The sequence below is a fragment of the Syngnathoides biaculeatus genome, chromosome 12, assembly GCF_019802595.1.
Source record: "Syngnathoides biaculeatus isolate LvHL_M chromosome 12, ASM1980259v1, whole genome shotgun sequence".
NCBI lineage: Eukaryota > Metazoa > Chordata > Actinopteri > Syngnathiformes > Syngnathidae > Syngnathoides > Syngnathoides biaculeatus.
The window spans coordinates 24,476,386-24,499,341 of record NC_084651.1 but is presented as its reverse complement, the minus strand read 5'-3'; the positions used below and the strand labels follow the sequence as shown (position 1 = coordinate 24,499,341).

Below are 22,956 nucleotides of genomic sequence, written 5' to 3'. Positions count from 1 at the left end.
TAATGAGCTCATTTCTAATCCTATCCAACCTGGTCACTCCGAGCGAGAACCTCAACATCTTCATTTCTGCCACCTCCAGTTCAGCTTCCTGTTGTTTCTTCAGTGCCACCGTCTCTAATCCGTACATCATGGCCGGCCTCACCACTGTTTTGTAAACTTTGCCCTTCATCCTAGCAGATACTTGTCATGATCCTGCCGCTTCAGCACGAACTGTGCGGGTGCCCGCGCGGCTGCGCTAATTGGGAGGCACACACCTGTGCCTCATGCGGGCTGATCATCCCCCGTATATATAGGACCCGGTGACGACTGGTCCTCTGCCAGTTCGTTGAGCTTCATGCCCCGTTCCAGCACCTGGTATTCCCAGGCAGTCTCCCATCCAAGTACTAACCAGGCCCGACCCTGCTTAGCTTCCGAGATCGGACGAGATCAGGCGTTCTCAGGGTAGTATGGCCGTAAGCAGGTTCCCTCATAAGGATTGGTGTACTTAAAACTACCGGGTGAAGACGTTCGGGTGCTGGAAACGCGGAGAGGTGAAACAAACTGTCTGGGATGCAAGATCGGACGAGCAGATTCATAGTCAGAATAATCGGAGTCGTACTCCGCCAGCCGGTCAAACAAATCGTGGTCCTCCTCATATTCCGAAAAGTCAGAGTCCAGAAGAATATGAGGAGCCGGACGGGTCGTGTTCGGGACGTACTCATACCTCGCTGGCGGAGCGTAAGACACGGGAGCTGAGGACGTCAGGGAGCCTACCCGGATTGGACAGGCTTGGTCCTCCGGCAGACGGTCTACCTTGCGTCGGTCCCGGCGACGCCGGGTCTTTCCTGCTGGGTCCTGTATTGGCCAGTTCGTTCTGACACGTCCCATCAGAAACGGGGGTAGGACCCAAATGCAGGAACTCGGAAGACGCAAGGTAGTTCAAGAAAAGACACGTTTATTGTATGCAGAGGTCGGGGATCGAGCAGGCAGTCCGGTGCAGCAGCGGTAGTTGTGACGTCGGGCGAAGAGAACAGATGAGCAGACAGGCAGGAGTCGGCACACGGGGAAACAATCCACGCAGGCAGAAGGATCAAGGAGTCAGGCTTGCAAGGTTGGTCGGAGAACGGACGAAGGTCGGTACACACAGGATCAATCAGGAGTACGAGAGTGCTGGAACGGGACATGAAGCTCAACGAACTGGCAGAGGACCAGTCGTCACCGGGTCCTATATATACGGGGGATGATCAGCCCGCATGAGGCACAGGTCTGTGCCTCCCAATTAGCGCAGCCGCGCGGGCACCCGCACAGCTCGTGCTGAAGCGGCAGGATCATGACAATACTCTTCTGTCACATAACACACCAGACACCTTTCGCCAGCTGTTCCAACCTGCTTGGACCCGTTTCTTTACTTCCTGACCACACTCTCCATTGCTCTGTATTCTTGACCCCAAGTATTTGAAGTCATCCACCCTCGCTATCTCTTCTCCCTGTAGCCTCACTCTTCCCCCTCCACTTTTCTCATTCACGCACATATATTCTGTTTTACTTCGGCTAATCTTCATTCCTCTCCTTTCCAGTGCATGTCTCCATCTTTCTAATTGTTCCTCTGCATGCTCCCTGCTTTCACTGCATGTCACAATATCATCTGCGAACATCATGGTCCAAGGGGATTCCAGTCTAACCTCATCTGTCAGCCTATCTATTACCACTGCTAACAGGAAGGGGCTCAGAGCTGATCCGTGATGCAGTCCCACCTCCACCTTAAATTCCTCTGTCACACCTAAGGCACACCTCACCATTGTTCTGCTGCCATCATACATGTCCTGTACTATTTTAACATACTTCTCTGCCACACCAGACTTACGCATGCAGTACCACAGTTCCTCTCTTGGTACTCTGTCATAGGCTTTCTCTAGATCCACAAAGACACAATGTAGCTCCTTCTGACCTTCTCTGTACTTTTCCACGAGCATCCTCAAGGCAAATAATGCATCTGTGGTACTCTTTCTAGGCATGAAACCATACTGTTGCTCGCAGATACTTACTTCTGTCCTGAGTCTAGCCTCCACTACTCTTTCCCATAACTTCATTGTGTGGCTCATCAACTTTATTCCTCTATAGTTCCCACAGCTCTGAACATCCCCTTTGTTCTTAAAAATGGGATACTAGAACACTTTTCGTCCATTCTTCAGGCATCTTTTCGCCCGCTAGTATTCTGTTGAATAAGTTGGTCAAAAACTCCACAGCCATCTCTCCAAATTGCTTCCATACCTCTACCGGTATGTCATCAGGACCAACTGCCTTTCCATTTTTCATCCTTTGTAGTGCCTTTCTGACTTCCCCCTTAGTAATCATTTCCACTTCCTGGTCCTTCACTCTTGCCTCTTCAACTCTTCCTTCTCTCTCATTTCCTTCATTCATCAACTTCTCAAAGTATTCTTTCCATCTATTTAGCACACTACCGGCACCAGACAACACATTTCCATCTCTATCCTTAATCACCCTAACCTTCTGCACATCCTTCCCATCTCTATCCCTCTGTCTGGCCAACCTGTAGAGATCCTTTTCTCCTTCTTTCGTGTCCAACCTGGTGTACATGTCTTCATATGCCTCTTGTTTAGCCTTTGCCACCTCTACCTTTGCCCTACGTCATATCTCGATGTACTCCTTTCGCCTCTCCTCAGTCCTCTCAGTATCCCACTTCTTCTTCGCTAATCTCTTTCCTTGTATGACTCCCTGTATTTTGGGCTTCCACCACCAAGTCTCCTTCTCCCCTTTACTCCCAGATGACACACCAAGTACTCTCCTGCCTGTCTCTCTGATCACCTTTGCTGTCGTCGTCCAGTCTTCCGGGAGCTTCGGTTGTCCATCGAGAGCCTGTCTCACCTCTTTCCGGAAGGCCGCACAACATTCTTCCTTTCTCAGCTTCCACCACATGGTTCTCTGCTCTACCTTTGTCTTCTTAATCATCCTACCCACCACCAGAATCATCCTACATACTACCATCCTATGCTGTCGAGCTACACTCTCCCCTACCACTACTTTACAGTCAGTAACCTCCTTCAGATTACATCGTCTGCACAAAATATAATCTACCTGCGTGGTTCTACCTCCGCTCTTGTAGGTCACTATATGTTCCTCCCTCTTTTGGAAATAAGTGTTCACTACAGCCATCTCCATCCTTTTTGCAAAGTCCACCACCATCTGCCCTTCAAAGTTCCTTTCCTGGATGCCGTACTTACCCATCACTTCTTCATCGCCCCTGTTTCCTTTACCAATATGTCCATTAGAATCTGCACCAATCACAACTCTCTCGCTGTCTGGGATGCTCAGAACTACTTCATCTAGTTCCTTCCAGAATTTCTCTTTCCACTCTAGGTCACATCCTACCTGTGGGGCATAGCCGCTAACCACACTATGCATAACACCCTCAATTTCAAATGTCAGCCTCATAACTCGATCTGATACTCTTTTCACCTCCAAGACATTCTTAGCTAGCTCTTCCTTTAAAATAACCCCTACTCCATTTCTCTTCCCATCTACTCCGTGGTAGAATAATTTAAACCCTGCTCCCAAACTTCTAGCCTTACTACCTTTCCACCTGCTCTCTTGGATGCACAGAATATCAACCTTTCTCCTAATCATCATGTCAACCAACTCCTGAGCTTTTCCTGTCATAGTCCCAACATTCAAAGTCCCTACACTCAGTTGTAGGCTCTATGCATTCCTCTTTTTCTTCTGACGCTGGATCCGGTTTAATACCATTTACTAATAATAATTTTTAATAATATCAAATGTACCAACAAAAATGCACATTCAATAACATGCCATGGTTTATTGCCAAACTTAAGCAACTTCATTCGAAAGGTTGCATATTTTAGTGGGGATAGGGCCCTAAGCAACTGGATTAGAAACCATTTGACTAAAGAAATTAACAGTGCAAAGAGGAATGCTTAATTCCTTGTCAAAAACTAGACAACACTTTTAGTGCTAACGACTCCAAATTGGTCCGGAATGCATTAAAATCGCTAACCAATTACAAGCGATGTTCTCTCCAAGTGGAGAACAATAGTAGGCTAGCCGATGACCTGAACAGCTTTTACTGGAGATTCAAAAAGGACACTTTCACAGTCCACACCTACCAAGCCACACAACTTTTCACTTCAACACCTCTGACTTCTGCGTTGATCATCAATGAATGGGATGTGAGACACATCTTCAAACAAAAGATTAACAAATTAGCAGGGCCAGACCCTGTGTCCCCACCCTGCCTCAAAGTCTGTGTGAACCAATTTGCTCTAGTCTTCACAAAGATCTACAGCAGATCACTAAAATTGCGTGAAGTACCAACCTGCTTCAAATGATCCAACATCATCCCAGCACCAAGAACTCTTGGGTCTATATAATTAGAGACCTTTTGCCTTGACATTTGTGGTCATGAAATTTCTTTTTCTCGTCTCATGCTGGACCACATCAAGAGCATCACAGGCCCCCAGTTTGCCTACTGAGCTAATAGGTCAGCGGATAATGCAATCAATATGGGTCTGCACTTCATCGTTGAAGACCTCGATAGTGTGGGAACCTATGGGAAGATCCTGTTCCTGGACTTCAACTCTGCGTTCAACACAGTCATCCCCAAACTCTCTTCTATGCTTCTCCAGCTCTGCATCTCGCCTACCATATGCTAGTGGATCTACAACTTCCTGATGGGCAGGACACACAGGTGAGGCTGGGAAACACCACCTCATCCACATCCATCATCCGGTGTGGCCAACACAACTTGGAGATGAACAGACTAAAGACTGTAGAGATGATTGTGGACTTCAGAAGGCGTCCTTCACCGCAGCTGCCCCTCACGCTGTCCAACTGTCTTGTATCAACCATTGAGACTTTTAAGTTCCTCGGAATTGCAGTCTGAAAGAACCTGGAGTACGAGATGAACATCAACTCCGTCCTCAGAAAGGCCCAGCAGAGGATGTACTTCCTCCGGCTCCAAAGGAAGTCACCTTGCCACGAGAGCTGCTTAGACACTTCTACACAATGGTATTTGAATCAGTATTATGCACCTTCATCACAGTCTAGTTTGGTGCTGCCATAAAAAAGGATAAACTCTGACTGCAACAATCACAACTGCTGTAAGGGTTGTCCGTACCCCCCTTACCATCCTCGGGGATTTGCACGCTACCCGAACTAGGACAAGAGCAGACAAAATCTTCTCAGACGCTCCATATTCTGGCCACCAACTCTTCCAACTCATTCCCTTGGGTAGCCATTACTTTGCGATGCAAGCCAAAACTAGCAGGTTTTCACATATTCTTCCACCTCGCAATTATCTTCTTAAACAGCTAACTTAAAATTCATCTGCAGCATGGTGCCAATTTTTTGTCTTGAATTTGTTGGCTCATTACACCTGTCCAATTATGATTGTACAATGAAGAAAATGAGTATTTGAACACCCTGCTATATTGCAAGTTCTCCCACTGAGAAATCATGGATGGGTCTGAAATTTTCATCGTAGGTGCATGTCCAATGTGAGGGAGATAATCTAAAAAGAAAAATCCAGAGATCATAATATATGATTTTTTGAAGCATTGTAAGTATTTGAACACCCGAGAAAACCAATGTTAATATTTGGTACAGTAGCCTTTGTTTGCAATTACAGAGGTCAAACGTTTCCTGTAGGTGTTCACCAGGTTTGCTCATACTGCAGTAGGGATTTTGGCCAACTCCTCCTCACAGATCTTCTCTAGATCAAACAGGTTTCTGGGCTGTCGCTGAGAAACATGGAGTTTCAGCTCCCTCCATAGATTTTCTATTGCGTTTGGAGACTGGCTAGGCCACGCCAGAACCTTGATATGCTTCTGACAGAGCCACTCCTTGGCTTTCCTGGCTGTGTGCTTCGGGTCATTGTCATGTTGAAAGACCCACCCACGACCAATCTTCAAAGCTCTGACTGAGGGAAAGAGGTTGTTCCCCAAAATATAATAATGAATGGCCGTGGTCATCCTCTCCTTAATACAGTGCAGTTGTCCTGTCCCATGTGCGGAGAAACACCCGCAAAGCATGATGCTACCACGCTCATGCTTCACAGTAGGGATGGTGTTCTTGGGATGGAACTCCTCATTCATCTTCCTCCAAACACGGTTAGTGGAATTATGACCAAAAAGTTCCATTGTCTCATTTGACCACAAAACATTCTCCCATGACTCCTCTGTATCATCCAAATGGTCATTGGCAAACCTTAGACAGGCCTTGACATGTGCTGGTTTAAGCAGGGGAACTGTCTGTACCGTGCATAAATTCAAACCATGACGTCTTAGTGTATTACCAACAGTTACCTTGGAAACGGTGGTCCCAGCTATTTTGAGGTCATTGACCAAGTCATGTCGTGGAGTCCTGGGATGATTCCTCACCTTTTGAAGGATCAATGAGACCCCACGAGGTGATATCTTGCATGGGGCTCCACTCCGATTGAGATGTACCATCACGTTTAGCTTCTTCCATTTTCTAATGATTGCTCCAACAGTGGACCTTTTTTCACCAAGCTGCTTGGCAATTTCTCTGTAGCCCTTTCCAGGCACGTGGAGTTGTACAATTTTGTCTCTGGTGTCTTTGGACAGCTCTTTGGTCTCGGCCATGTTACAAGTTTGAGTCTTACTGATTGTATGGGGTGGACCGGTGTCTTCATGCAGCTAACAACCTCACACAGGTGCATCTGATTCAGGATAATACATGGAGTGGAGGTGGATTTTTAAAGCCGGACAAACAGGTCTTTGAGGGTCAGAATTCTAGCTGAGAGACAGGTGTTCAAATACTTATAGCAGCTATATCACACAAATAAATCGTTAAAAAAATCATACATTGTGATTTCTGGATTTTTCTTTTTAGATTATGTCCCTCACAGTGGACGTGCACCTTCGATGAAAATTTCAGACCCCTCCATGATTTGTAAGTGGGAAATTGCAATATTGCAGGGTGTTCAAATACTTATATTCTTCACTGTATATCATACATTATTCGTCCACTCACTGAATTAGTCTCACCACGCTGCACCATCCGCACATCTGTTGTTGACCAACACTAAACACTAAAGTGGATAGTCTTGATGCCTTTTGCACCATGGTCATTGCACTGGACTATTAATCTTTTAGGCCCTCTAACTGCTCTGAATGCTAGAGGAGGAAGAGGAGGGCAAATTCCTTGTATGTTTCTGACATAGTTGGCGAATAAAGATGATTTTTATTCTGATGTCAATTTTTGGAATACAGAAGTACTGCTTTGTGAAAAGCATGAAATATCAGCTTTAGGTTAGGCCTCTAGGATGGCCATTAGAGAATCTGTTTTCCTGTACCCTTCTAAAATTATCTAAGTATGTTTAAGGTCATTATCCAACCTCATTCTGAAGCACTATCAGTTACGGTGACATTGACATCCAGATTTTATTTGACACCTGATTTGATTGGCTTTGAATCTTGAGTTCTTCCTTTCTTCTGCATACAGACAAAAACAGTATACACTGAGTTGTAAATACTGGAGACTTTCATTTCAGTTTTCGTTGCCCCTTCAGATCTAATTCCAATCGATGAGCTTAGTGCAGCCTGGATGTCTTAGTTTCACACGGTGCTCTTTTTAACATCTCTCTGGCAGTCTCATTCAAAACGGTGTTGATCGTTGTAAATACATTTGTTGACACAGCTCTTGTTTTGGATCTCATTATATTGAGCAGGTATAGCAAATGAAATGGCTGAAAATAATGCATAATGACTCCATTTGTTATCTAAAACGTGTTCATATCAGGCTCACGGGTGAGCTCAAGCTGATCCGCATGACTTTACGTGAGATGCAGGATTGGTTGCAATCCAATCACATTGCACATACCATATAGACAAGCAACATTCACACCTACCATGTGTGCTTTTGGAATGTGGGAGGAAGCTGCAGTACCTGCAGAAAACCCACGCACCTCCGCTCACAGAAAGGTTTGTGGTAAGCTTTTTGAACCCTGATCTTTTTGACTGTGAGGCAGATACTTCACCAATTCCACCTATTGACACGTATTCATAATATAGGAGGATATAGGATATGATTACAGTTTGTTGCTCTTCATTCAAACATCATTTTAGAGTACAGTATCTGAACATGAAGAAAAACATGTTACACATTTCCATACAGACAGAAGGATTTCAGAGCCCCTGAAAGTATCCATTTGATGAAGGTCTCTACTTAGGCTACTGATGGATTTGGTTCCAAATATTATTATTATAACAAATAAAATAGAATACCCTAAATAGGTAATGTGTTTGATTATGGCATCTGAAACGAAAAATGAACTGGAAAACCCTCCTGTGGAGAATTGTATTACCATATCTTATTGGTGCTCTGGAATAAATTCCTCCAAATGTTCCTTCTCATTATCATCTTAACTCTGCAGGTCTAGTGGTCCCCATTTCCAGTTCACTTAGCAAATTTTGAAGTACTATCTCCCTACCCTCGTTTGCTGTCTATTTTGGGGCTGTGTTTATTTTCCTACCTCATGCAGGCAAGGGAAGGGATTACATTTGAGGAAACGAGTTGTCATTTCAGGAGGTGATAATGGATTTCAGCCTGAGAGCTTGACAAACACAAGGCAGGGAGATTAGTAGGCTTGAGCTTGGGTACCCAAATGGAGTGCCAGTATATACGTAAATTGTACATGTTTATAGACACCATCATATAGACATGCAGAGACAAATGGTTGACTTTACAAATACATCAGTATTAATGAGGCAGCAGTGATGAATTCTACTGTGGTGCCTGCTCCGAGGCTGGATATCCCACAACAAGACATCCTCAACGTTCCAAGGTGGTTCAGTTGGAGGTAAAGGTTTCCATCTCTGTGGTCAGATTGGGTTAATCATTTTACATATTTAGAGAATAGCATGTCGTACCTTTTATTTCTTGGCTGCCATCAGAGTTAAATTTGATGCTGACTTGAAATATCTCTGGTTTTCTGGATAGAGTACGGAAAGTTCTACTTGTGCCTGCCAAAGAAAATGAGCCTTTCTTGCCCTTAATTTCGTGTCGGCAACAGTGACCTTTGGACAATACAGTGGGCTGTCAGCCACATTAAAATCATGAACATAAAACAGGGTTTTCTCTTTCATGCCTGATTGCCAATACTCAGAACTGCTGTGTGCAACACAGATGCTGAACATTTTTTTTTTACCCCAGATTTATCGTCTTTATAAAAATAGACAGCTACTCTTTTAGAGACTTAAATATGGAAGCATGTCAGTGAGTGGTGAACCTTTTCAACATTGCTGTACAGAACATGCTGGCGGCACTGAATAGTCAAATAACCACATTGACACGAATGGACAATTTAGAATCTTCAATTTATTTAACATCCCTATTCTGGTAAAGTGGGAGAGAGCCGCATTTTGCAGATATAAAAAGACACTTAAAGATGGGGAGAACATACCAACTCCACACTGGTAGGCCAAAATAGAGATTGTAAACCTGAAAGTGCCATTGTACTATGTATATTGTGATTTACTTTCCTCACTTTTTTGTTGTTTGTATCAGACCCCTTTACAAATATTGTCTTCAACTGAATGACTATAATGACTTTTCCAAACAAAGACCCGTCAGAACGCAAATAAACAACTGAAAAATGGATACAGAGGCAACTTTCTGCTTGGCCAATGAGCCAAACAATATAAGTAAATAAATAAATTAATTAAAAAAAATCCTCCAAGTTGTCATTCATAAACAACTATTTCAAATGTACAAACATTTTAGTGAACATACTAAATGAAATGAGTTTGTGGACAGATTAATTTTTTAGTTCAGTTGAGTTCAGCTATGAGCGTGTGCTGCACCACAAAACGGTGTCACTCTCTGGGTGAGGGTGACTCATGAGCATGGAGGGGCTATGACGATGTCCTTACATGAAACTGATCCATGGCGCAAAAAGACTGTGGACCGTTGCCCGAGAGAACAATACTAAATCAGATGATGGTGCAATTCCATGCTGTAACTCTTTGTGTTCGGCTGCCGGCACTTGCGAGCGACACGCTTTATGGCACAATCTCAGTGGGTATTGAGTAGGTACAATATATTCAGTGTTACAAGAAAATGACACATCTTTGAAACTTTATATATATTCCTTCTAAAACTTCATCCAGTGAGTTCAGTTGCGCAAGACAAAAATGACCACCAAGCAATACCCTCTGGTTCTCCTTTGAGAGCCAGACCATTTTTTTTTTATGTGCACCCCTGCGTATAGTGTATACAGTATATCACATGGACAAAATTGTACGGAGCTAGGTTTGCCTGCAGTCTGCATGTTGCCTAATATTATTGGCCTAATAAGAAAGTGTAAGCTTTGATGTGTTCAAAAATAATTAAAGCAGTCCGATGTGAGGGTTGACGGCACAGTGTATAGCGTTGGCCTCACAGTTCTGAGGACCGGCGTTCAAATCCTGGCCCTGCCTGTGTAGAGTTTATATGTTTTCCTCGTGTCTGCGTGGGTTTTCTCTGGGCACGACGGTTTCCTCCCAGTTACCAAAAACCTGTTAATTGTAATCTCTAAATTGCCCCTAGGTGTGATTGTGAGTGTGACTGTTGTCTGTCTCCATGTGCCTTGTGATTGGCGGGAAATGGGTTCAGGGTGTACCCTGCTTCCTACCAATGGCAGTTGGTTTTGACTGCAGCACTCCCATGACCCTCGCGAGGATAAGCGGCTCAGAAAATGGTTGGCTGGATGGATGTGAGGGTTTGGTTATTGGATGGTAATATACACTCATTATACAAAAGACGTTTGCCACATATAAAGGACCTGTGCGATTACACTTGGATTATGGAGTCCATAAATTAACACAGGACACCAAGGTAGGGAACATTGAGAGGGTTATCAGTGTAGTATCCTATGCCACATTTTTTTCCAGTAGTTGAGTGTTATGTGAAGTCAGTGCAAACCTGTGTTCACTGAATTGTGCATTAAATATATATTCAAATAACTAGTGGTGTGTTTGCCTCCCTGCACAAATATGCATGGTTTATGTGTGTGTGTGTGTGTGTGTGTGTTGAGACAGATGGGTAATAGCCCCAGTGCAGAAAGCGAGGCCGTGTGTAACGTGCAGTCCTGATTGCAGACCTGATTACCTGCCATATGCTATCTGAAGGGTTGTGGGCCAGACCAAATGAGAACAGTATGCAAACGTTAAAGCAACGTTTTTATAGCACAGTCATTATGCTCTCGCTTTGGCAAATGAAAATGAGCATGGCAGGGAGGGAAAATAATGAAGTCATAAAAAACGGACGGGTCACAGTGCGTGGTCGCTATTGCTGCCACCTCCTGGCTCTAATCCTATTGGCTTGAGGTAAAAAGAAGAAGAGCCCCTTGAAAAGATGGCAGTAAAGTGAAGGTTGTACCACAGGGTGTCTCTGTTCTTTTGGAAAGCTTTCCAAAATGTCGAGAAGACTGTTGAAGAAAAAAACTTTCGGTCTTGTGCAGAGTATAGTTTCAGAGTAAAACACATTCGTGTGTGTGTGTGTGTAATGGGTGTGTGTGTGTGTAATGGGTGCGTGTGTGTGTTTGTGCTTGAGATGTGATTATGCTCTTATTAGCCTTTGCATTCTCCATTATGCATGCAGCGTACAGGGCTAAACTGACCTTGTAAGATGATCATTGACTCTCCTTAGAAAACACTTGTTATCCCAGGATTAACACATGCACCAATTACTACCTGTTCACCACATGAGCTCAGGAAATAAAACATTTCCCATTAGTGTTCACACAAGACAGGCCCCACATTTCCTTGGGCTTTGAAGAGCTAAAGTACCAACAAAAGGATTCATAGTTTAGAAGCACATTTCTTGGTCATCTGTTGAAGTGGATCCCAATTTTAAATTAATTAAATAATTAATTACTTTATTAATTAATTCAGATTTGTGGTGAATCAGTTGTTAGTTCATTTTATAATGTCTGAAGCAGGGTCACCAACCATTTTGAGACTGAGGGTTACTTCGTGAGCACCGATCGTATGAATGACCTTCAAACGTCCGAAATAATAAAACCCCTTCTGCTTTATCAACCCATCCATCCATCAGTCCATCCATTTTCTGAGCCACTTATCCTCACGAAGGTCGTAGGAGTGCTGGAGCCAATCCTAGCTGTCATCGGGCAGGAGGCAGGGTACACCCTGAACCGGTTGCCAGCCAATCGAAGGGCACCTGGAGACAGACAACAGTCGGACTCACAATCACACCTAGGGGCAATTGAGAGTCTCCAGTTTATGCATGTTTTTGGGATGTGGGAGGAAACATACTTTATATAATATGACATTGTTTTCAAAATGTCATTAATATCAGCAAGTCAGATTCAAAATTTAAAGGAAAATAATAATAAAAATAATAATTACAATTTGTGTATTTTTACATGTCGTGGGGGTGCTTTAAGTGGTCCTCATGGACAACCATGCGCCTGTGGGCACCGCGTTGCTGACCCCTGCTCTAAAGGGTATGAAGTAGAATGCAAATGTTTACAAAATTAAGCATACGTTCATCAATTTTCTCTCTTGCTCATCCTCACTAGGGTTGCATGTGTGCTGGAGCCTTTCCCAGCTGACGCTGGGTGAGAGGCAGGGTACACGTTTTCCACTCAGATTCACACTTACGGGCAAGTTTTCAGTCAACATATCACACATGTGTTTGAGGTGTGGGAGGAAGCCTAAGTACCCGAAGAAAACCCACACCCTTAATTCCCTCTGTTCAATAACTTTGTGATGGTTTGCCGAGCACAAATTTTGAAAGACAGGCATTTGAGTGCTTACTTCATCTACTCAACTGAGTCATGGGAAGGAAAAAAAGCAAAGAACTCAACACACTTCAGCTGGTTTGTATTTAACACTTCGAATACCTATTTCATACAGCGGAATATAACCTTGGGATTTTTGCATTCTGTTTGATGTGTTTACATGAGGAGTTTCCAGCCCTGGCTTTGGTTTGATTAGGTGGTAAAGGTACATTTAGCTGCATTATGATTCTACTTGCTGCCCGAGCACAGGAATGTCAGCCTGATGCTTGGTAAGCCAACAGAAGCTGAACCTACCTTACCAAGATGGGAGCAGTTCTACAACCTGTTCACCAGGATATTCACGGCATGACTTTTGTTGCTAGGGGCTCACCATCACTTTCCTCCTGTTTCCATCCATCAGGAGAAAAGCGGAACTTGTGCATAATCCTGAAGCCCATTGTGGCCTACTTAGTGGGAAGAGAACATGCCTTTCCAACTGGTGGTGCCTTTGTATGTGGGTCAGCTTCATTCAAATTCTCTTTCATTCCAGCTCCTCTTCCGACACTGTGGCCGATCATTAGCTGTAATATAGGTCACCCCAGGCTTTGTGAGGCTGCAGCCCCATTTGCATTCTTGATTCAAATGTAGCACTCGTGGTGACTGTAGGTAGTGAGGAAGTGGGAGGCTTGGGGAAAGGTGGCATCAGAAGTTAAGGCAAACCTTTTATCACTTTTGATGAAAGGATGGGGTCAATCTGGGTACATGCTTAAAAGGATAAGGGTGTTTTCCCACTGGTGTAAAGATGAAACTCCTATAGATGCAAGGTTGACTTGTACAGGAGGTACAGCATTTCTTCTTTACTTTATTAAGATAAAAAGAAAAGATGGGGGGTTTGATCCCATGTATAAACTAATGCGGCCATTCGTTAGGGGTTTTAATGAATACAAATGACCATACATGGATAAGTGTCTCATAAAAGATGCTGTCAACAATTTTACAGAAAAGTACCACAACTTACCATGCAAACAAAAAAAGTCACAGGTGTATGGTCTGAAGTATGTGACAAAGGGAACTGAATCTGGAAAACTGAATTTGAATTTGTGTTGGTTAATTTCAAATATTGTATAAAAATTTTATCTGAATGGTATAATTTGAAATATAATTTGAGTTTGAAATTGAATATAAGGTTATTTTTCATTCGCATTGGAAATTCAAATGATATATTTTCACATTCAATTGGATTATTCCAGATTAAGTTTGACAAATTCAATTTTACATTAGTCGTGACAGAAATCTGCAAACTGAAAGGAATAGCAATCAATCTGCGATACGCAGATTTAGTCTCCGGCCAACCGGCGTCTTTTTTTTTTTTTTTTTTAATCACCCAGGGGCTTTCCAGAAAGTCAAATATTCTAACCGGCGACAGTATTTTAACTACAGTAATCAAATGATGTGATCATATACAGTGATCGTTGGTGCAGCACTAGAGTCTATTTAATGAAATGAAGCGCCTCAGGTAGATGCCTCCAGGGAAGTGGTTTCCTTTCCCAGATGATCAATCTGAGCAGGAAGGTGGGGAGGAGTAAAGAGAAACGGTAACTAGACACCCCAAAATCTTGATGTCAATAAGTGAGGCCGGAAGAGCAAAGAGTTGCAGAATAGATGTATTTTAACCAAATGCAAGATTATGAAATATGTTTTAAATTCAGATTTAAACATTCTGACAGGTAGCTGCTTTAATTTCAGCAGGTAGGGCATTCCAGAGTACCGAGCCTAATAAACTGCCCTGGAGCCTGCTGACTTTTTAATTTTTTTAGCTCTCTGAGTCACCAAAAGACTAGAATGTTTTGAGCTTAAGCCTTGGAATGTAACATAAAGTACCACTATGTCAGCAAGATAGGAAGACACTGATCCATCTAACATCATAAAAAGTAAAAGAATAAAAAACTTAAAATCCCATCTCCATTGGACCTGGAGGCAGCACAAGATAGTCAGTGTAGGGGTAATATGATCAAACTTTCTAGTCCTTTACAAGACTCCTGTTTTTTACATTACGTACTGAGTACTTTTAGTACTGGACATGGGACAACCAGGAAGAAACATTAAGTTAATCAGGTTGAGATGTAACGAATACACCATGACCATTCACTTGCAATTTGGCTAGGCTTGGCAGTGACCCAGATGGGGCTACAATGAAAAAAAAAAAGCCACAGAAGTGTACACTCTACTAAGTTCCATTCCTCATGGTCAGTCATACTATCATGTCATCCTATAATAGTACCTTAGTACTATTATAATAATAATAGTAATAGTACCATCCAACTGCCATCCATACTATGGTGTCATAGTATTTAGTGTGTATTAAAATGTTGCCTTTCATTTACAAGTCTTAATGTTGTGACAAATTGCTGTAATTAACAAAAAAGAAGCTTAAATCTCTTTAGTATGCCAAACCACAAGGACCTATTGACAGTTCCCTCCTTGGCAAATTGCAGGTTCCCTCTTTAATTGTTATTGGAGATGTTATCATGAAGCGGATGCAGACCTTGCTCGGGAGACTGTTAAAATCCTGACATTGGTGTGAAGGGGCAGAGCAGGAGAGCTGTGCAAAAAATGGCCAATGTATAATTAATTACCCCCTCTCAACCTGTTCTCAACTTCACTACCCTCTTTAGGATGGACAACTGGCGCCAGGGTGTCTGTTTGACCTTTGAGGGCTTGGGTGTTAAATTGAGATACTGAGGACAAGGAGGGAATGGGAATGTGAAAAGAGATGGTCAAGGAAACACATACACTACTTGTATAACAAGATTGATTCATCCAACAATGCAGCAAAAATATTGACTCTTAACATTTATTTTGAAAAATTTCCAACACTTAGGTTTGTGTGGCATTCAAGCATCTGTAGGTGTAGCATTCAAGCATCTGTGTAGGAGTTGTAATGTCAAATCGACTATGTGATCAAGTTGATGAAGGAAAAATGACAGTACGGACATACATTAAAAGTCTTGAACTCATGAGGAACAGCATAATTTACTGGAAGACGAGCTTCCCTTTAACTTACTGAATGTTGATCGAAATAGGTTGAGATTATCTTGCTAAAAGAAAAAAGAAAAAGGAAATCCTAAGTAACTGCCAACACTTTCGAGATTGTAAAAGGTGAAAGAGAAAATAACTTTTCTGCAACTCTGACTTTTTAATTCCTGACAGGAAATATGTGAAATCTACTGCTCCCACCTCCCACCACCTTACATTGCCAAGCAAAGCCTCTTTTGATGTCCCAATTCTAATCAACTTGTTCATGGCTGGCAGATGTGCAGATGACATGGGACAATCAGCAGAATCTAAATCACTCCATCTCTCTGACATTACGATGGCATTTTTGTTGTGGCAGAGGTGAGGCAGTGACAATTTCTTCATGGGGACAATACTGTAATTCTCTCCACTGGAATGCGGGAAGGGAGGTTTGGGCTGTGGGCTAAATGAGCCAAGTGGCATATTCACATTTGGCATGGAATTAGGATCTTTTTTAAATGTGCAGGAAGTCCAGCGATTGTGGGAAGAGAGCTCGACTCCATTTGCATCCTTATCAGGGACACATGTGGACCCTTTTCATTTCCACTGCTATCAGTATTAATTCTTTTTGACATTTCAGATACGCATCTAGACGGAAATCTTACAACTCAACGGATGGTAGATTTGTTGAATAACAAAGAAATCCTACATATTTGCTCAAACATATTTGTAATAATCTGGGTTTGAATATTGTCAGATAAAATTTGAACCCTCATCCCACTTATTTCATATATACAGTTATCTCTTAATAGATAGAGCGACTGTGTGTACATTTGGGATTTACATAGTGTCTGCACTGCATTAGAACACACTGTATATTAATCCCATCTACTTCTGATTTGCTCTAACATTTCCTGGAGTATTATCTAAGGTCACTCTTTCATATGCAAATATGTTTGGCATCGTAAACAGAACACTGACCGCTCCATACATTGGCCTATTGTTAGTGTGACAGATTATCTACTCTCTTTGGCTGTATGTGTCACGTTGAGACAGCTAAATCAACACAAACCAATTAGCCTCGCATTATGGATTGAATTTTTATCTAAAGCAAGCAAGGACAAAAAGACTCATACAAAGTATATTGGATGCATTGAATGTATAGTGGAGGTCAATAAATTTGACTGTTATCAATAAAACAACAACAATCCTTTTTTTTCTCAGTAGTAAGGTAACATACTGGATACATTTTCATACTGACAGATTTCCAACAGTTTCTTGTTTACCTAATTGAGCTATGGGCACAATACAGGCGGTCTTGGATTTATCCGGTACTTGACCTATGCTGTTCCGACTTTACGACACCTGAGTCTCGTCTGCCAATTTGTCTCCAACCCCATAGTATAGAGCACAAGTGTCAAACAAACTGCCCGCGGGCCAGGACCGGCCCGCAAGGAGGTTCGATCAGACCCGCGAGGTAATTTAAAAGTGAAAAAAATGTGTAAAAGACGCGGAATAAATATTTGTAATCAGATCCAATTCATGGATTATCCACGCTGTTTTGATTCGAGTAGAAGACAACATTGTTTTGATCAGAGAAGAAGACAACAGCAGTTTCAGTCTGTCACTGAGACAGACCCAACACAGCAGTATCAATGCGCCATCTGCTGCTTGTTACGACTTTGTTTTTACCCTGGTCTCTACTCCTCCCCTACACCCTCATTAGCCAAAATGTCACTATCCAAATGGGGAAAAGTAGATATGGAGTGTAGAATTTTCAATTAAAAATGGACCACGTCCCATTTATTTATAGAAATGCACGGAAAACCTTTGTGCTTGGTGTGTTTGCAACAAGTTTTGGCATTGAAGGAATATAATATTCGACGCCACTTTGAAACGCTTCACAGCGAAAAATGTGACGGCTTGCAAGAAAACTGAGAAGAGATAAGATCAACGAATTGCAGGCAGGTTTGAGGAAACAGCACTCAACTTTCATCCAGAGCTCACAAGTCAGTAAAGCAGCGGTAAAAGCCAGCTACCTAATTGCTAGCGAAATAGCATTAGCATCAAAGCCGTATTCCTACGGTTACTTTGTTAAATGATGGATGATGAAGGCGGCTGAACTTGTATGCCCCGAGAAGCGACAAGCTTTTGCCAAAATTAGCATGACACGGAATACCATAACAGAGAGGATTTCGGACCTATCAGATTTAGACAGCCAGTTGAAACAGAGAGTCAAGTCATTTATTGCATTTTCCGTTGCAATTGACGAGAGCACTGACATTGGAGACGTGGTACAACTGGCCTTATTTATTCATGGAGTTGATGAGACATTGACTGTTACTGAAGAGTTTCTTGTTGGTGCCAATGATGTACACCATAACAGCCGAAGACATCTTTGGCTCTTTTGCTGCTGCACTGGACAGACTTGGAGTGGACTGGTCCCGTGCTATCAACTTGGCTACAGACGGCGCACCATTCATGGTAGGAAAGAAAGCCAGTTTTGTGCCTTTGTAAAATCAATGGGATCGGTTGCAATACATATATGTGAATTATAAAATCTGAGGTGTTTACTGAAATGTTTTGTTAAAGGAATGTTCATTAAATTTCAACATTTTCCTAACACTCTTGTGCTTCTTTACACCAAAACAAAGGAAAGACATGATATTTTGGTTATTTATAGCAGAGTTTGGTATAACTTTAATGGTCTGGCCCACTTGACATCTACTGAGGCCGTATGTGGCCCACAATGTGAAATTAATTTCACACCCCTGGTGTAGAGTGTCTGTTTGTGCTTTGTATTTTTCTTGGTATCCTCGGTACATCATGGCTCCAAAAAAGAAAGTAGGATATTCTAACGATGCTGGTCTGGTCAACAGGAATACCATTATGATGGAAAAAAAGCTGGATATCATCAAAAGGTCGGAGACCTTGGCAAACATTATTAAAGACAAAGCCCGTATTTTAGACCGTGTGAAGGGTTCAGCAGCTATGAAGGCTACAGTGATGAAGAAGCAGCGTTCTTCCATCCTAATTGAGATGGAAATATTAATTTTGATATGGATCGAGAATCAGAATCAACATGTAGCCCAATACTCATTCAGGAAAAGGCATGGTATATTTTCTAAACTCTGAAAGAGCAGAAAGGCAGTCAGCAGCTCTCATAGCCCCCCTTCATTCATTTCCAGCCAACTCTCAGCAGCGATGGTAAGTACAGTATCTCGTTTTTATTTTAATTTATTCCTTTTATAAATATGAAGTATAGTATGAGATTATGGTGATATTTAGGGGTACAAAAGGGATGATACTGATGTTTGAGGAAATCCGGATTCCGTCGCCAGCATAGGAACGGAACTCAGAATCACAGCGTGATGTGTACAAATCTACACCACTGCAAATAACAGCAAAGACAACAGAAAAGGTAATAATATGAATTACCTGTCTATTTATTGCAATGAATGAGAATATCTATCTAACAGTCAAACAAAAGAGGAAAGATACATTTGACCTCAGTAGATTGTGCTGTACGTGTAAGTAACGTAAATGTCTGTCAGATCAATTGAAGTACAAGTTGGTGTTGCGCAAGAATGCTAAGTCGGAAATACAATGCTAAAGTGCCACCAAATCCTGCGTCTGATATTCCTAAGGCTGTACATCATCATCAAAGGTATGGGAGATTATAAATATGAGTTTTTCCACCTATTTATTAAAGGTGGTTAACTTCTTCTCCAGCTGGCCTTCAGAGGGTGCTAGGGTGTTCCTCTACCACACATTCATCACCACATTCCTTAAAAAACAATCAATGAATAAAAATGTTGAAAGTAAAACAGAAATATTTTGAAAATATACAGTATGAACAGTAATACCCCATTATATAACAAATCATTCGTCATTGCAACCACTATGTCGCAGGTTATCCAGGTTATCTTCTATCGCTTATCCGAGGTCGGGTCATGGGGGAAGTATCTTTAGCAGAAGATACCCAGACTTCCCTTTCCCCAGCCACTTCTTCCAGCTCTTCCAGTGGGATCCTGAGGTGTTCCCAGGCCAGCCAAGAGACGTAGCCTCTCCAGGGTATCCTGGGTTGGGTTTCTGGTATACTCAAGTACTTTGTCATGTGATTGTGTATTTGTTGAACTAACAGCAGAGATGGATTCCTATTGACCGTTAGGAGAATATTGTTGATGAGAATTTTAACTTGCTCTGGGTTCGATTTGTTTTCCAGTGTCAGCTTGTTCCTTTTCTCTCTGTCTTTGGGACTCTTCCCCAACAAAGTGCCGATCCCGATTCCCCTCTTACATCTGCGTACAATTCTAACTGCTTTAAAATGACTTGTGGTGAATGTGACGCTTGAGGTCCTCCAGCTTCCATTCTGTCCACACATTTCCTTTCAAAACTCACTTTCTACTTTGACTTCACAACATTTTTCAGACCAGAACTTTGTTGCTCAAAAAAGATAAACTCTTATTTGGTTTCACTGATTTTTCTTCTCTTTATACATACTCTCGCATTTTGTTTTTTTTTTTTCCTCGCCATTATTATCAAGGGTAAACATACTTTGCTAACTAAACCCCGCTAGTGGGCAGCGCATAAGGACGCTACCATTGTTGGGCAGCATAAGTACACATGTGAATCATGCCATTGGATGCAGTGGCCAATCACCCCGTCACTCAATGAATCACATTGCAAAATGGCACAAATGGTTCAATGTTATAGTTTCAATTCAGGTTGAATCTGTATTTTTTGGGTGCAACGCATAACGTTTGCGCGCAGAAACCACATCAGCAATTGCTCACTCGTGCATATTGAAGGGAACAGGGGCTAGCACATCCTGCTTTTTTTTTTTTCAACCAATTTTCAGGATAGCCCCCCAGGATAAATTTTCAAGGGGTACCGCAAAACTAAACCTCCCAAAAGAGGAGCAGGCCCCAAAACAAAAAAACAATAACACCCCAAAAAACACTGAGTTAGGGGAACAGCGATGGATATAGCATGTCCAGTATGTCCAGTGTTGACCCCATCTAAATTCTCTTTCCAGGATTTTCCAGTCCTTTCTTTGTTTGAATTTTATCTGATTTTGTGGGGCACAAAATGAATTTTGTGGGATTTGCCTTCATCTTTTGTCTATGGTGTCATTTTATACATAATATTGCAGTCTGATAATGAGCAAAGAAGGCTATAACAGGAGGCTGTAACTTAAATGCAGAAATGAAAATACAGAAATAAGGCCCGAGTCCTCCAAATTATAGTTTGAAGAAAAACAAATGTAGGATATTGTTGCCAATTGCTTCAGTAGCGCCCAAAGAAAGTATCCACACAGGCATGTTCATATGTTAGAGGGCTATGGCCAATCAGCCACATAATAGAAAAATCATTGTCACTCATTCTTTGCTATTCATACACAGCTGTTACTCCTTTTAAAAATTAAAAAGAATATAAAGGGCTTTTATCCAGCTTTGTCCTTTTCTCTTCTTGTCATCTTCATCGCTTTTCTTCTGTTCTGCTCTTTGTTTCCACTCTTCCTCTCTCAGATGTGTCCTTGGTCATCCCCCATTATTCCTTCATCACGAAGCATTGTATGTGTTTGGCAACCAACTATTTCAATGTGTCTTCCTCACTGGAAAACACACTTTGTCCCGTGATTTTCAAAGATGAAGAGTGCTTTTCACGTGCCAAAATGTATCCCACAGAGAATGATGAAACTGATCAACTTTTTTGGTCTTTGTAAAATCATTTCTATAGATATGAAAATGTCTTTGGTCTATTCAAGCAAGTAAATCTTTTCAAGCATGTAAATAATGGTCCATTTAAAGTCAGGATTGTGAGCGAGAAACTGCGCTACTTTGTATGGAGACACGAGTATTGTGACATACCTATCAATCAACCAGGTGGGGATTTATTTATTTGACCCTACCTGAATAAATATTTCATTCTTTAGCATATTATTACATTTTGAAGTTGGCATACTTACTGGAAGGCATACTTGGTTGAGTTTAGTCCTGAACATGACATGTCTCTTCAAAGATCTGACTAAGCCAATGTCAAAATGTGTGACACTCAAAATTCTTATATGGTATGAAGTTTTGCTGAAATAATGGAAGTTATTCCAAGTATAAAAAGGCACTGAATATATTTTTCCTGCTGTCTTAATGGTCAGATGTCCCAATCATTTTGTACATATAGCATAACAGCAGCGATTGTAAGCTTCAATCCTTTTTAATTGACCAGTAGTGGATGGCAATTTAAACGTCTACCGACATCCCTATATACATTTTAAAATAGATATTGTTATGAAAACTACATATAATATTATCCACAAAAAATGTCTATATGAAAAAAAAATGAACAGAGAGCGTATGATTCATGCGCAAAGTTGTGGAAGTCTCAACATTCCAGTGGCAGCCATATTGACTGCAACGTCTTTTACAGTCGCCATAGAAACACGCTGAGCCACCTGCTATGGCAGATGAGCAAGAGAGATTTTCGGATTTTTCTGACACCCCATCTGAGACTGAAGCTCTTTTTTGTAGCCAGGCAATCGCATTGTTCAGTCAATTTCTATTTCCTGGAAAACAGCTACTTCCTTCGGGCGTTTCCACAGGTCCATTACGGTCAGCATAGTGTGAGGCGCTTGAAGATGTGCTGGGTGTCGTGAGGGTCCTGTGAGCATTTCGGGCGGAGGTTGACGATAGTCTTGTCGACATGAGCCATATATTCATTGAGGATGGGGCTTCTTCCGGAGCGGAGTTGCAATAGTTTGGATCTTGTGGCCTGCGTAAAATCGATTTCGGTTTTGTCCACCTCGGGGGTAGGGTAGCCACCAAGGATGACTACCGGTTTGTAGCAAGCCACCGCGTCTTCAACCACTATTCGATGAAGCCTACATAGCCCGTCTCGGTAGGCTTGTTCATCGAACACCATGTTGGTGGTGATGTCTTCGTCGATGTCTTGACGATATTTACAGATGTCATGGGGAAGTAAGCACGGTTAAGGTGGTTCGTTTGACACCTGATGGCACGGGTGCACGGGTATCTGGCAGCGTGGCAGATACTGCCGGTTGAGTAGTTCTTTGTGTTGCTTCACCAGTAGGATTTTGGTCTCACGATGCAGGTGGTCCTCGGTACCCATGGCCAGGCATCCAGTGGTGACTCTGAGGGCGGCATTCTGCCGAGTCTGGAGCTTCT

At 42.2% G+C, this 22,956-nt stretch overlaps 1 pseudogene; it reads right to left on the bottom strand.

The window, feature by feature from the left end:
- Positions 1-339: 339 nt before the first annotated feature.
- On the bottom strand, positions 340-458 carry LOC133510309 (5S ribosomal RNA; annotated as a pseudogene).
- Positions 459-22,956: the final 22,498 nt, after the last annotated feature.